Source organism: Simochromis diagramma, unplaced genomic scaffold, assembly GCF_900408965.1.
Source record: "Simochromis diagramma unplaced genomic scaffold, fSimDia1.1 OVJJ01000107.1, whole genome shotgun sequence".
In the NCBI taxonomy this organism is placed as follows: Eukaryota; Metazoa; Chordata; class Actinopteri; order Cichliformes; family Cichlidae; genus Simochromis; species Simochromis diagramma.
The window spans coordinates 9420747-9435489 of record NW_024387209.1 but is presented as its reverse complement, the minus strand read 5'-3'; the positions used below and the strand labels follow the sequence as shown (position 1 = coordinate 9435489).

General features: G+C 41.0%; 1 protein-coding gene across 6 annotated transcripts in view; it reads left to right on the top strand.

The window, feature by feature from the left end:
• Positions 1 to 14743, top strand: part of mgat5 (alpha-1,6-mannosylglycoprotein 6-beta-N-acetylglucosaminyltransferase) — a 107614-nt gene that overhangs the window by 29041 nt on the left and 63830 nt on the right. The window lies entirely within an intron of this gene.

Genomic DNA, 14743 nt, shown 5'->3' with positions numbered 1-14743 from the left:
TGCAGTTACTGTGTTACCTGTAGCTGATGGCAGTATTTACACCCCCCACCTGTACAGAAAATAAAGCCGTACTCTGCTGTGGGCACGGCTGGCAGCAAAATGAATTTTAGCCACCAAACAGAAGGAATCGATATCTGTTTTAGTGGATTCTATATTTAGAACATTTTCACTGCTTCACCTGCTGTCAGACGGGCCTTTACGACGAGGAAGCAGAGCTGTTACGCTCCACCAGACTCCAAAAAAGATTTGAGCTGTCTGCTGCTGCTTTGATTGGTTATTTAGTGGTGTATTTGAATGTACTCGTCAAATCAACAGTGAAAGTATCGAGCAGCGCCAGATTTCTGTGAAATAATAAAAAAAACCCAAAAAAACTCAGCAGACTGTGGCGAAAGCCGCCACAGTCTGTGTGCAATAGTTTCCGCAAATCAACAAACTTTGCACCTGTTGCCCCAGATTAAGATTACATAAATGTGTCCTGTCAAACTTTATTATATAAATTTATATCCATTGTTGAAAGAGCAGCACTGTCTTGCTCTGTGAAGTACAGATGGAGACGTAATACAACATCAAAGCATAACCATATCAACAATATTGTCCCATTCCATCTCCATTATGAAGATATATCTTTGCATTAATATATGTAATTAAAAACAAACACACAAACAAAATGTAATATTATGACCCAGTCCTAAATTTGAGCATAAAACCTTGTCATTAATTACAGCTTAATTACATTTTTGCAAACCAAGGAATTAGCAGATTAATCAGTAGCTAATTGCAGCTGTGGCTGTCAGATAGTGAAGAAAAAGCTTACATATAATTACATGGAAATGGAATAAAAAAAAAAAATAGATGTAATATTTGTAGAGGTTTATGGAAGGCTAGACTTCTTAGATGGAGCGGGTTTTGTGACATTAGGTGGCGGTTAATGAGCCCTGCCTTTGCAGGCAATCGTGATAAAACATTGTCAGAGCACTCTTGGCTTGAACTGCCCTGTTCCACAGAAATCGTAGCTGGACCTGTGACTCATCTCAGTGAACTTGCAGTGGCCTGTTGGCCTAAAACAACCAGTGGCACCCTTCAGAGACATCTGGAACCTGAATGTATGTCAAAGCTGACAAAGCTGCACCAATGTAAAGTGTGTAAAGTAAAGTGTAAAGTGTGCATGTTAGTCCCCGTAGGGAAATAGTTCCTCTGCATTTAACCCATTAACCCAGTGAAGCAGTGGGCAGCCACCAATGCAGCGCCCGGGGAGCAGTGTGTAGGGACGGTACCTTGCTCAGGGGTACCTCAGGGTAGCCGTTCAGTGGAGTCGAACCACCGACCGTCCGATCATGGGGCCACCACTCTACCTACTGAGCTATCCCTGCAATGTCTCTCTTGATAGTTGAACTAAAGGCCCCAGCACTCCAGAGCCTCCATTGGAGCATGTCCTCTGTCTTGGAGCAGGGGCAGTGCTGTTGCCAGCTCCACCGGCGCTCCTCCCTGACTGGAACGCAATTACAGAGATAAGAATCTGGACAGTGAGTGCAACACGCCTGCCTTTCAGGGAGGCTGCTATCAAGATGGAGCTGAGCAGCAGCTCTGGGACTGCGCCGTTTCCAATGGAAAGAGGGAACAGAAAAGAGGCGCATAGAGAGACTACAAACCAAAACTACTGGAGTGAGGAGTCTTTAACTCCTCACGCCTTTAAATCTCACATTGCTGAAATAAAAATGAACCAGGTCTTTAGCCACATAAGGCCATGAATGATTTGCATACAATGCTGGTAGTTCCCTGCCAACTGTTTAGACATTGTGAAGAGCTCCTTCTGTCTTGAGATTGCAGCTGCCTTGCGCTGTGTGTTGTACAAGCTTCATTAGAGGTTGAGGAATTACATTAACATGGTACGATTTTTCTTCAGCCAAAGACAACAGGCACAGATGTCTGTTATGGTGGCCTTTAGATTGCTTCTTAGCAGTAAGCAGATGGGGCCTGGTCAAACTGCATGTGATGCCATGTCTCACCACGCTGTTGCTAATGTAGCTAATCAACCTCTCTAACCGTGTTTCATCCAAAGTTCTGCCCCTGGCATGGAGTCTATGTAATCTCCTTCTTCTCACACACACACACACACACACACACACACACACACACACACACACACACACACACACACACACACACACACACACACCAGGCATAGAGATAGATGTAACGAACGGTCAGGTGGTGATTTGCAGCATCTAACTCTCCCACAACTCTCACTTGTTCCGTTTCATTCCCCCTGCGATGTATTTCTCTTCCCTTTGCGAGTGTTTAAGGTTATCAATGTCCCTTCCGTCTCAGCCACACCACTGGTGATGTTTGGCTGATTTGCAGCTCGCCGTCTCTCAGACGCCGCCGGCCAAACAGAGATGCTTGCATTCACCGCTCGCGGCATCTTTGCCGCTTTGTCTCTTTCAGCTATCGATCGGCTTGATTTTCTGTTTAATGTTCTCAGTGAAAGATGAGATCCAATCCTCAGTATCAACAAAGGAAAGAGACGAGGATAGTGCTTCTGCTGGGAGTTGCTGGTGGCTCTCTCACTGTGCCTTATTTTCTCTTTATTCATCTGCTCGATATTCCTCATTTTCCAAAGCCACTTGTGTGTCCAATGTACCTCACAACAGGACCTCACTATTATCAGTTTAATAATAAATACATTTTTCTACTTGGGTTTAGATTAGACTGGATAGCATCTTGTTTTTGAAGGCCTGGATTCTCAGTGTACAGATGAAAACTAATAAAATACACATGCAATTCAATTCATTGCTAATAAGTTGCAGAGAGATGCTATCCACTCCCACACACTAAAATCCTCCCACGAATCCTGACTTTCATCACCCTAAAATCTTTGAATGTTGCATAGCAGCATAAACGAAACCAGAATTTGAACCATTGCTTTTACAGCTGTTGGATCTGTGTTGTATTTCTCAGTGTTTTAGTTTCGCCCTTCAGTGTTTCTTACAGATTTACTTTCTAGTTGTGGCTGTCAGTACTCTGCTCTAAAGCCTTGGTATAGCAGCACATTAAGCAGTAAGGGTAGCTTTGCAAGTTAGTATCTTATGTCTTACAGTGTCTCACAGGTTAGAGTGGACATCGATAAATCTTATAACAGAAGTGCTGAAGACTAAACTTTAGCGTTTAAAAACCTAGCATCATCGGTCTTGACGTACCATTCAGTCTCACCCATTCTTAATTCAGTCATTCACCAACCAACTTTAATCTCAACTTTAATTTTTAAGGATTAATTTTTTGAGGATAATTTTATCTTCTTTTCTTTTTTTTTTGCTCCCAGTACCAAAGTCAAGTGGCAGTATTCTGGCTCTTTAAGGCAAAAAGAATCTTGACCGTCTGCAGTCAGCCCAGAATGCTGCGGCAAGGCTTTTAACAAAGACACGAAAAAGAGAGCACAGTAGACCAGTTTTATGCTCATTACACTGGCTTTCAGTACATTTTAGAATTAATTTTAAAATCTTAGTACTGTTTTAAAGCTTTGAATCATGACGCTTCTCTCTATATTTCTGATCTTTTAGGACCTCACACTCCCTCTCGCAGCCTGAGATCATCTAATCAAAGGCTGTTGGTAGTTAGTTAAAACCAGAGGTGATAGATCTCTTAGAGCTATGGCCCCCAGGCTGTGGGAGTCTCTCCCTCCATCTTTACGTTGCCTGGATTGTATTTATTCTTTTAAACATCATTTTAAGACTCATTTATTTAGACTAGCTTTTAATTAGATTTGTTCTGTATGTTTGATTGTACTGTTTTATGTTTATCTGTTATATATTATTGTGAAACACTTTGTGGTTTTTATCCTGTCAAGAGTGCTATATAACTCAATAAAGTAAAGTAAGTAAGGGTGTTGGCGATGACCCGATGCATGTTAAGAGTTCAGCTTTGATGTGGCATTCTTGGCAGAAAGTCTCACTCTCCTCTACTTCCTCCACATCTTGTGCGTACCTGTTTGTTTTAGTTTGACGTGGACTGAGCCTCTCCAGGACTTTTCCCACTTGCACATGATTGCACGTCAAGCACAACAAACTTCTTCCACTCTGATTGTAATTGCCCCGTGTGCATACTTTCATTACCTTATAGTATCTATCGCAGCAAACTGTGTACTTAAGTCTGATTTTCAATGAATGGACATTCGAGTTTTGCCATACGATAGTCAAACTCATGCCATACTTTTGCAAGCATGCCTGGAGTCACTGTAGCTGTTGTGAAGTTACGGCGGCCACACAAAACTCACCAATCTGCTCTTTCTAACAGTTCATTCGATCATTAGCAGTTAACAGCTGCAAAATTAAAGCACGTTGAAATCTGTGTCTCATGAATAAGATACTCCATGGATAACACATCTGACTCTATTAGATTAGATAAAAGGGAGTCATGATGGCCAGTTTTTTAAGTCCCCCGCCCCCCCCCAAAAAAGTTCACAGTTATCAAACATCAACATACTAACCCATCTGAAGGCTCTTTACAGATACAGATATTTTTTTGTTGTTGTGAGGTCACATAGTGTAAATCCCCTCGTGTCGCTCCTTTCCCTCCACACTTTTATTTCTCTATTTCAGCCCTTTATCCCGCTGGCAGGTTTGTATGTACCCTTGAGGTCTTGACTGGGTTGAGTGGAAGGAACATCTGGGGCTGATGTGCCATTGGCTGCGACACGTGCATCCAACTTTTTCTTCTTTGTTTTCGTCTCTCATCTTACGACTTCCCTCTTTTTCTTTTTTTCTGCCCAGTGACTGTTTGCAGGGAATCTGCTAATTATGAAATCTGACAAACACTGAGAGTTTAACGGTGTGTTAGGTCCAAAACGCCATACCATATTTTTCTGCTTTTACCATTTCTAATTCTCGTCCCTCTTGTTTACCTTCAGTCTCTTCATGCTCCATGTTTTTTTTTCTTTTCCCCTCTTTGTATGCTGCCCTCTCTCTTCCCCCCCTACATCCTCTTCCTCTGTGCCAGTTTTGCTGCTCTGCTGGTTCAAGCCGCTGCTCCGGCCCTATAGGAATATAATCGGCTTTGACTCCTTCCACCAAATATCAACCATTTCCCCAGGCATATTTTATATATATTTTATTTATTTATTTATTTTTTAATAGACTGATAAACACACACACTCACTCCAGTTTTCATTCACTGCAGCTGCAGATTTTTCAGGATCCAGATGACAGAACAGAGCAGCAGGCGCACATGAACGCAGAGCTGATGCAATACAATCCTTTTTCACACAGAGACTGACGACTGCATTATCGCCCGTGCTTGTTCATATTCGGGTTGCATGTTTAGACACCCATCCACATACGACAGGAAACCAAATTCTCTGCATATTTTCCTGCATCGTGCAACTGCCTTCCTCTAAGGCCGTATCTTGCATTGTAACACCGGTCGCAGAGAGTGCATGTGTCCAGCACTTGGTCAGAAACAATTCAAGGTTTCAGGCCTTGCAGAGGAAATGGAACATCTGCAATAAACTTGCTGCTATTTTTAGTCTAGTTTCTCAGGTCTGTTTAAAATCTGTCATCAAAACAGTGAATTCTTTGAAGACACAAGCCAGTCTTCACAGCCTTGCTCCTCTAACCACAATTGGTAGAAATCAGCAGTGGAACATTAGTCATAGCTCAGCAATGATGAGAGCTAATCACAGCTTTCTGGCAGCCCTGTGTCCTTGTGTCGCTTTTGGTGCAAAATCGGCATCGTCCTCTATTTTCGGAGGGAACAGCGAACCGATCAGATTGCTCAAGCACAAAAGAGGGATTGATTACAGACAGAGTTTCTGTTCTGTGCAACAGAGGAAGGGAGAGTAATATGAAACTTGGTGTGGGCTGGATGTTGGGGTTACGTGGGGAAATTTGGATTTGGTTTTTTAGCCTCCAGGACTTTGCAGTGGAACACTTGTGTGGACCAAAGGCAGAGAGACATGTGTTTTGACCACTTCCAAACACGTGCCGCCTCGTATTGGGAAGCCCCTCTGGTGTGTGTGTGTTACCCTGCTGTGGTCCCTTCAGGTGGCAGCCTGGCCTAAAGAAATGGCTTTCAGTAGCTTTTGGGAGTTTCATTTAAGGGGTGCAGGTCAAGTTTTACAATATACACAAACACTGTAAACGCAAAAGCTGTCCGTAATCCTTCTATAATCCTAATGTTTACATTTTTTACATTTTGGAGTGGTGTAATTATTACTTCAATTGTGTATTTAGTGTGTGAATGTTGTGGTTTCCAAAGTTTGTGTTGCTGAGAGTGTAAATGTTTCGCCAACATAGCTAGGGCTCATGTAGCAGTTAATTGCCTACCTCTCTGTGTTATTCTGGGTTATTAATAAGCTTTTAATAAAACGTAATTTCCTATATGAGACACTGAAAAATTGAGCAAACACTGAGCTCGTTACACATGAAGAAAAGCTTGTGTACAACAAATGTAGGTAAATCTCTACCTACATTTGTTTAGCTTTTTTACTTAAGCAAGCAATCTCAAGATAATATTAAGCTGCCTTGTCCTACCTATGCGTTGATTATCATTGTATTTTTTGTCCATTTTTCTTTGAGGCAGTGAGTTTATACAGTTTATAAAAAATGCATCAAATTTTACAGTGTACTCAAAAGTTAGGCTTAAACTTTTGTGTTTCTGGCATTTTCTGCTTTAATAATTAATACAACATTTTGTTTAATAATGTGAATGAATGTGTATTTGGTATATCCTGTATCAGAGGTTTTATTTTTTTAATGTTTTTTATTGCATTTAGATTTAGAATTCACTGAACACTGGTGTAGTCTCTGTAAACATACGCATCAACACATCTTTGTGCTTGTTGTCTTGGTAAATTTGACCATATTTTTAAAAAAACAACAAAAAAAAACAAACTAACGACATTAGTATTATTATTTTGTACTGTTTCAGTCAGTGTTTATTTTTTCCTAAAGTTTACGTCTTTAATTTTATTTTGTATTTCTTTTAACTAATTGTTTTCTCACAGTTTTGAGTTGATTATAATAATCTTGATATCTGCTTCTCTTGCTGTGAGGCAATAGCAAGAAAAGGAAGTAAGACAAAACCGTTAGCATGTTCCTTATTTATAGAAAAAAAACCTTTCTAACAGGTAGATATAATTGAGTTGACTTATTAGACAATTATTAATTTAACTGTAATGGAAAGGGACAGGTGCTATTAAAATATTTTTAAAGGGGAAGCTTTGAATGAATCAGTGTGGCATTGATAGAGGATTCGATTTCACAGGTTTAATGTTTTGTGTCACATGTCACTTCCTCATATATAAGGTCACACGGTTTCCTCTCTTCTGAGTGAGCTCTGTCTGCAGCTTTCAAATACAGATCTAAAAGTCACAGGGAAGTAAATGAAAACAGCAGAAAGGAACATTAACTGTATCACGTCTTAACGTGTCTGATTCCTAGAAACCCTTAAGGTCAGCCGGTGGCATCCGTAGCGTTAACTTGAACTTTAACTCCGCACTTGAACCCAAGTAGACAGCTTACAGCTGAGTTAAAAGTGAAGAGCAGAAGCACTGTTAACAGGCTGAACAGGCTCATAGCCTAAGGAGGTGGTGGATAATCAGCTTTATGATAAGGTTTGTGTGAAGCCAGGCGAGCCAATGAGAGTCGAGCTAAGTTGAACTTGTTCGTAGCACTCCCTGATAACAGTCGCTGATCTCTCCACCTGCACAGCTGTCGAATCTCTTTGGTGACTGTGCTCGTCAGCCTTCCTCGTGTCTAATTGATGAGCTGCTGCTGAGATGTACCCTCGCTGATACCTCTGCTTCTTCTCGCAAAGTGCATCTAAAATTAGTGTTTCTAAGCAAGTGGATCAGAGGACACGGCGACAGAGGATATGCTGCACTTCTCCCCTCTGTAATTTTTTTTTTTTTTCATTTTTATTTTTCAAGCTTTTATCTCAGTTGTCACCATAGTGACAGTTAACGCATCATGTGCTTTAAAATTGCTCATTGCTCCAGCGTCTTTGTTTAGCTAATTGTATTGTTGAGAGTTAGATTCTTACCGTCTTGCACTTGCACAGCCCTTCTCTTTTGCATTCCAGTTAATTTGGTGACTTATTTGAGTCCCACTGACCAAATTATGCCATTAAAGCAGGGCCTTGGCACATGTCACGTTATCTGAGGGTTTTTAGTTAGGAACGCCTGAGAGGGAAATCATTGAGAGTGAGATGGATACAGAGAATAACAGAAACCACATATAACATAAACCAGATGTCTTCAATCCAGTTCTGGAGTTGTCAAATGTCAGATTACCTCATGCACTTGGACAAACACACATACACACTGGGACAGGGAACGGAAGAAAAACCCTCTGTGTGTGTTTGTGTGTAATATCACATATTGTTCAGAGATGATGCTATTTAAGGGCTCTCAGATGGCCAACACTGTGTGCTGGGAGCTGGCTAATGGTGACCTCAGTGCTGTGAGCTCTTGTGTATCTTATGCAAGTTGGAGTGATCTCATCTGTTTTCTTCCTCTGGTTCTCTGTATTTTTATTATTGTGAGAAAAAATCTAGATCGAATAAATCCTTTTTGGGATTCATTTTCACTACAAAGGGTACAAAAGTGTAACCTTTATTTTGGCCTGACACACCCACCATTTCCTGCAAGGTTTAGCCAATCAGAAGAAAGCAGGCTTGGTTGGGAGGTATAGTCTTGTATGGGGGCGGAGTTAAAACTGCTGTCTATGAAATAAGGAATATTTTTGAACTGTGAATCATGCAAAGCAACTCTAGAGTCTCTGTATAAAGAAAGGAGGTGAAAATGTACATAATATGCTCACGTTCAAGAAATTTTATTAACATTATACATAATTATGTTATGAATTACCAGAATACTTGATGACAGCTTTAACTGACTTTTTCTGGTTAACTCATGAACTATTTACATATCTAACATACCACTTTTATTTTAAAAGCAAAAGTAAAAATGATAGTATGTTTGTCTTTTAGTTTCTAGCAGTTCTACCATCAGCTCTCTGTTTGTATAGCCATCCCTCACAGGGTTGCTTGTTTCTGTTAGAAATAAGCCAGGTTGTTTCCTAGAAACAGCTTTGTGGGTTGTTCTTGGAATACTCTTTAAAGGAGTTTGTTGTTTTAAGCTCCATGCATGGTTTCCTCTTCCCTGCCTCTGTTTTGTGTACACTAGACTGAGGTGTGGTTTGCTGCTTGGCTTTTCACCTCAAATTGCCGCTTATAGACGTCAGTCATGCTTCACATCATCTGATTCAGCGTCAAGCTGCATGACAGCTAGGAACTGTGAGGCTTATTTCTACATGAGAATTTCTTTATTTCTTTTCTGGTCAGTAAAGGCCCTGCTGATGCACCTTGACACCGTGCTGGGCGGGGTTGTTTCGGCCATGCTTTTCCCAGCTTTAATGTGCAGCAGTAGATGATTTGTGCTGAAAATGATCGTGGTTCTCTGTGAAGCAGGTCATTTTGTCCGACCTAAACATCCCTGGCGTAGCAGAGGTGAATAACTAGGAAATTGCTCCTTTTGAGGCAGCACCACCTCTTCTACGTTTGATCATGAAAGGAACTATATTTAGGTCGTCTTTGGAAACGGCTTCTTCCACTTCATTACAGCTAGGAGAGAAGATTTGCCTGGTGGCGTTGGCGCTTGCTGACCAACTGGCTGAATGACAGGCTGCCTCTTCGGCTGTTTGCTTGGTTGGTCTGTTGGGTTGGTTGGCAGACTGACTGGGTGGATGGAATGACAGGAACTTGCACAGAGCGAGTTCCTGTCATTCCACCCATCCATCTTGTGTGCTGCACAAGATGGCCCCGTCACCAAATAGCAAATCACAAGTCACATTTGTTTAGCTTATTCAATACACACAGTCAGCAGACTGTGATTTACAAAAGAGCAGGGAACTCAAAGGAAATAAAGAAGAACGATGAAAAGAACAAGATACATTTCAAACATAGCCCAGATGTTTTCACACAAGTGTGATCCTCCCCATGGGTTTGAGAGCTACAGCTCTCTTATTTTTTATTTTTCTCTTATTTGCTTTCCTCATTTTTTGCTTTGCTTTCATAAGATGTCATTAAGTTGTAACTCTGGTATGTGAAATAGTAAGGGGAATTAGTTTATAGTGACTGCATATTTAAATAAAAGTTATTTAAAAAAAATAGAAATTTAGCTTCATTGTAAGGGCAAGCGCATCGCTATAGGACATGATGTAATATTAGCATTTGTTCCAACCTTGAGATTTAAGTATTTTAAAACTAGGACTGATATTTGGTGATTTCAAAATCTGATATTCAGATGGGTCAGCCAGTATTTTTTTCTTTATTGTGACAAATTAAACATAAACAGATTTCCACAAAGTGCATAAATTTTCTTTTATGGGCCATTATGCTAATTATGCAAATGCTGATATCAGCCGATAAATCAGTGGCTCTCCAGTCCTACGCTGTCATTATGAAGAAAGCTTGATTCTCATGGTGAGTTTAGGCCAAAAGCAAAATAAACACCCTACATACTTCACTGCAGTCAAGGAGACTCTTACAGCAACTGGAAGAACTACTTTGTTCCAAAGTATATCTGATAACTTATCAGTAACGTAACGCACAGTGCTATAACCTTAACTCATAACACACAAGCCTCTTACTGGCATATATCTTATATCTCTATCTCTTTATGGCTGTGTTTCTATGCCCATCTAATGTTTAATAGTTCAGACAGGTCCGGCCTCCATTATTCGTTTATAGAAGGCCAAACCTTACTCTGGCTGTTTGTTGCTCAGCTCCTGCTGTTCTCAGAAACAAGAAGAGGTTTTGATTGTGTCCATCTTTTGTGAGATACTAGAGTGGCTCTCAGGCCTCCCACAGCTTCCCTCAGTTTTCTGCAGAGCAGTAACTTCACATGAATTGCCAAAAAAATCTTGTGCATTGTGCTTCAAGATTACTGTAAGAAATAATGTGTTTGGTGTAATTAGTCGGCCCAAGACAAAGAACTGTTATTCCGACTGGTTTGCTGTTGTACCTCTGTAGGAATCATGGTAATCATTTCCTTATCGGGGGTGGTAACGGAGTCCAAACAGTGAATCTGTTTGTGTGATAGTCTCTCTGACTGCTGTTTTGTTGTCTCAGCCCCACTAACTTTCTCTAGGGGCGTCTATCTTTGGGTTCTGACACGTTCTTATGGAAAGCACCCAATTTCTGTCCTGCACTTCGGGTGTGTATGAAAGAAATGTCAAATCTTATCAGCAGAATGACATTTCATAAGATCAGAAGTTGTTTTGTGGTGTGTTACCATTACCAACATTACTAACGTTGACATATCGCAATCAGGTATTTCTTCTTTTAAGCTTCTTGAAGGCTGAGTGTCTGTTCTGGCAGTAAATCAAGGCTATCATTGGCTGATGACGAACTTCAACATCGACGGATGTTGAAAATGATATTTATTGTATGTGATTGTGTTGTGCTGTCCTAAACTGTGTGAGTGTTAAATCTGTTCCACTGCAAATGATTGCAGCTACTGCTACTGTACAGCATTGATCGTGTTGTTATTTTTGTGTGTGTGTAGATTACCCAAGTTAAAGTTTGACATTGATGAACCACAGTACTGAGGAGAAGGGACTTTGAGTCAAGTGACTCATCTGTGGCTTTTATTTCAAGTCAGGATTTGACAGGATAGTAAACTGGTTCTGATGCCAGAGTGATCTTTCTATAGTTTTTCCCAGCACAACATTGCAAGAAAAGAAGCTAAAGGAAATCTGTCAATGAAAAAGGTTTATTCCATGACTGTCATGGTGAAAGTAAGACAAACATTTTGACATGAAAATATGTAGTTTCAATTTCACTTCTACCTGAGTATAGTTACTGTATATCGTTACCAGTTCAGTATTTGTCAGGGAGCGCTCTGGGTTATAATTATTATCTTTATTATAATTACTTTATACTTTATTATAATACAGCATAACTAAGGGGGGGAGACGTGAAGTTGACATCAAGCAATGATGAGCCAATTGACCCACACTAGCATCTTGCTGTGTGTCGAGGTAAAATAGCATTATTTTACTATTTATGTATTCATTACTGTGACATGTTTTTACCTATGAGCGCACTTGTTATCAAATGCCACAGTCTTATTGGTCAGATCTGCTTAAGCTGGGCATACACTGCAATTTTTTTTTTTTTTTCAGTCCTATATTCAGCTCCTGCTCAAACTATACGGTTGAATAGCAGGGGTTAGAAGTTCGTAGGTCACGATGCAGGGTCTCACACTATACAGCCCCATGCTCTGATGCAACCTGAGTGCTCACACTGTGCGTCCATAACATGAAGTTTTATGGACTCACAGTGCAAGAGACAGATTTTATAACACAAAATCTGTCTCTTGCTCTCCCTCTCTGTCTTACACACACACACACACACACACACACACACACACACACACACACACACACACACACACACACACACACATCGAAAAGGCTGGGATGAGCTTGCCAAAGTTCTACCAGATGGTCCTCCATCACTTGTGTCCAGATCAAACGCTGCACTTCTGTGCTACTTTGTCTTTTTCATTTCCATCTTTGTGTTTGCGCAAACAGGTTTGATTTTCTTGTGACCATACGATTGCTGATTGTTAACTTTTTTGAGATTTGACTTCTTTGCTGTATTTTAATAAATATTTTCCAGTATTGATATCAAGTTTAAAATTTCAGGGTCATGACAACCCTGGTGTATAGACCTCTGCATCCAAACATATAGCAGCATGGCGGTGGAAAGCTGCAACCAGTGTGTGTATATGTGGATGGTGAATTGGGACTGCAGTAAGAGAGGAAGTTTGCTTAAAGAGAGAAAATGGGGAATAATTAAAAACACACCACCTTTATAGCGAAGCGCTCAGCTTTACTGCCAACAAGCGTTTTATTGGTTAATAGCTTACAGAAGATAAAACGCAAACCTGAAAAGAAGCTAATGGTATGTCATGCTGACTCGACCGGTTCAAATCTGTTGCGTACTCGAACCCTCCTCTTTTGCATTCCTGGGTAATGACTAAGGCAACGAATGTAACGTTTCTGTAGATCTGCATCTAACTGTTGAGGTGTTCTTTGATATGATGACCCTCATTCCTCTGAAAACACACACTGAGCAACAGAAAGAGGTAGACAGAGAGAAAGTTATTGATGGCAGTTGTTTATTGCGGCAATTTGTCAGTGCAAATAAACTGAGCCTCTACTCCGGCTTCCCCCTTTCCACCCACAGAAGCCTGACCCACTGCTGGAGCTGCTGATTAGCTCCATGCATACGCCTCCATAACGGCACGCAGCCTCCTCTTAAAACACCACTCGCAAACTCATTACGTCAGCCTGGCATTCACCTCTGAGCTTTTTATCCATTTGCCTTCCATTATTTATATCCTGGCACTAAAGGTCAGGGCGGATGACGACTCTGAATGACGATATCAGAAAAGATGATTATAAGACCGGGAGCCGTGTGGGCCATGCACGTTAATCCTGCAGGGACATTCAAATCAGTGTGGAGGAGATCTCACAGGAGCTCTCTCCTCCAACTGCAGCTTCTGGTTTTTATTCTTCTACTGTTTGCATCACTGCAGCTTCAGCTGGTGCAGCTCTTGCCCCTGTGTGGTTTTTCGTTTTTATGGAGTTAAGACTACAGAGCCGAAGGTGATGCTATTGGATGACCATCATCCCTGACCGCAGGGTAATGGCCAGTCTCCATTTGCAAATTCAAAAGACATCCAGACATAAAGTGCTGAGAGTGTTCTGCACTGGGATGATTGTGTAATTTTATTTCATTTCACACTGCGCAATAGGTCTAATGCAATTCTTGTCACATTGTCTGATTACTCATGTCATGGGCATAAATACTTGTGCAAAACTTACAGTTTAGTTAAAGTAAAAATCAACCCTTGTGATCTCTTGTTTTATTTGGAGCAGGAGCGAGTACAACTTCATCTTGTGGCAAATTCTTTTAACGCACAGCCTCAAAGCACTTTCAGGTATTTTTCTTATTCGCTGGTCTGTCTTAATCAAGTTTCAAATGAAACGATGTGATGAGTTCCTACTTTGAAATTACAGACACAAAGACGAAGCTCTCGAGTCGTCAAACAGATGCTGTTGTCTTCGATTTGCAGAAAATAACTTTAAAGTACCTTTGTGGGCCCTCCTTTCCAGTTTGATGTTTACATTGGACTCTACAAAGGTACCTTTGCATAGACCATGGTTCATAATAATCCTAGTTTGTTATCCTGGGCCTTGGTGCAGACACTCAGCTTGAAACAAGCTCACTTTCAGCCATCTTTCTTCTGATTGGCCACCTTTTGTACAGAAAAGGCTTGAACAGCTGGTTACTGGCTTGTTACCACAAGCTTCACTCACAAAGTCACACACATTCTGCAGTCCTGTCTTTGTAATCACCTTAAGACGGGGCAGCTCAAGGGTTCAGCATGTTGCCCAAGGATGCTTTGACATGTAGGCTGGAGGATTCAGTGTTGTATAAATAAAATTGCCATTGCCCCTGTGTCTTCTCCCTCGCCACACCGCCAGCAGGTTGTAGCAGATGTTTGCCCCTCCCCGAGCCTGGTCCTGCTGGATGTTTCTTTCTGTTAAAAGGGAGTTTTTCACCCACCCACCTCATTTTGGGCAGGTTTAATGATTGTTAACTACTATATGTGACAGCAAATAAGGAGAAGCACAAGAGGTGACATTTAACCAAAGCAAAGCTTTTTGAATTTAAA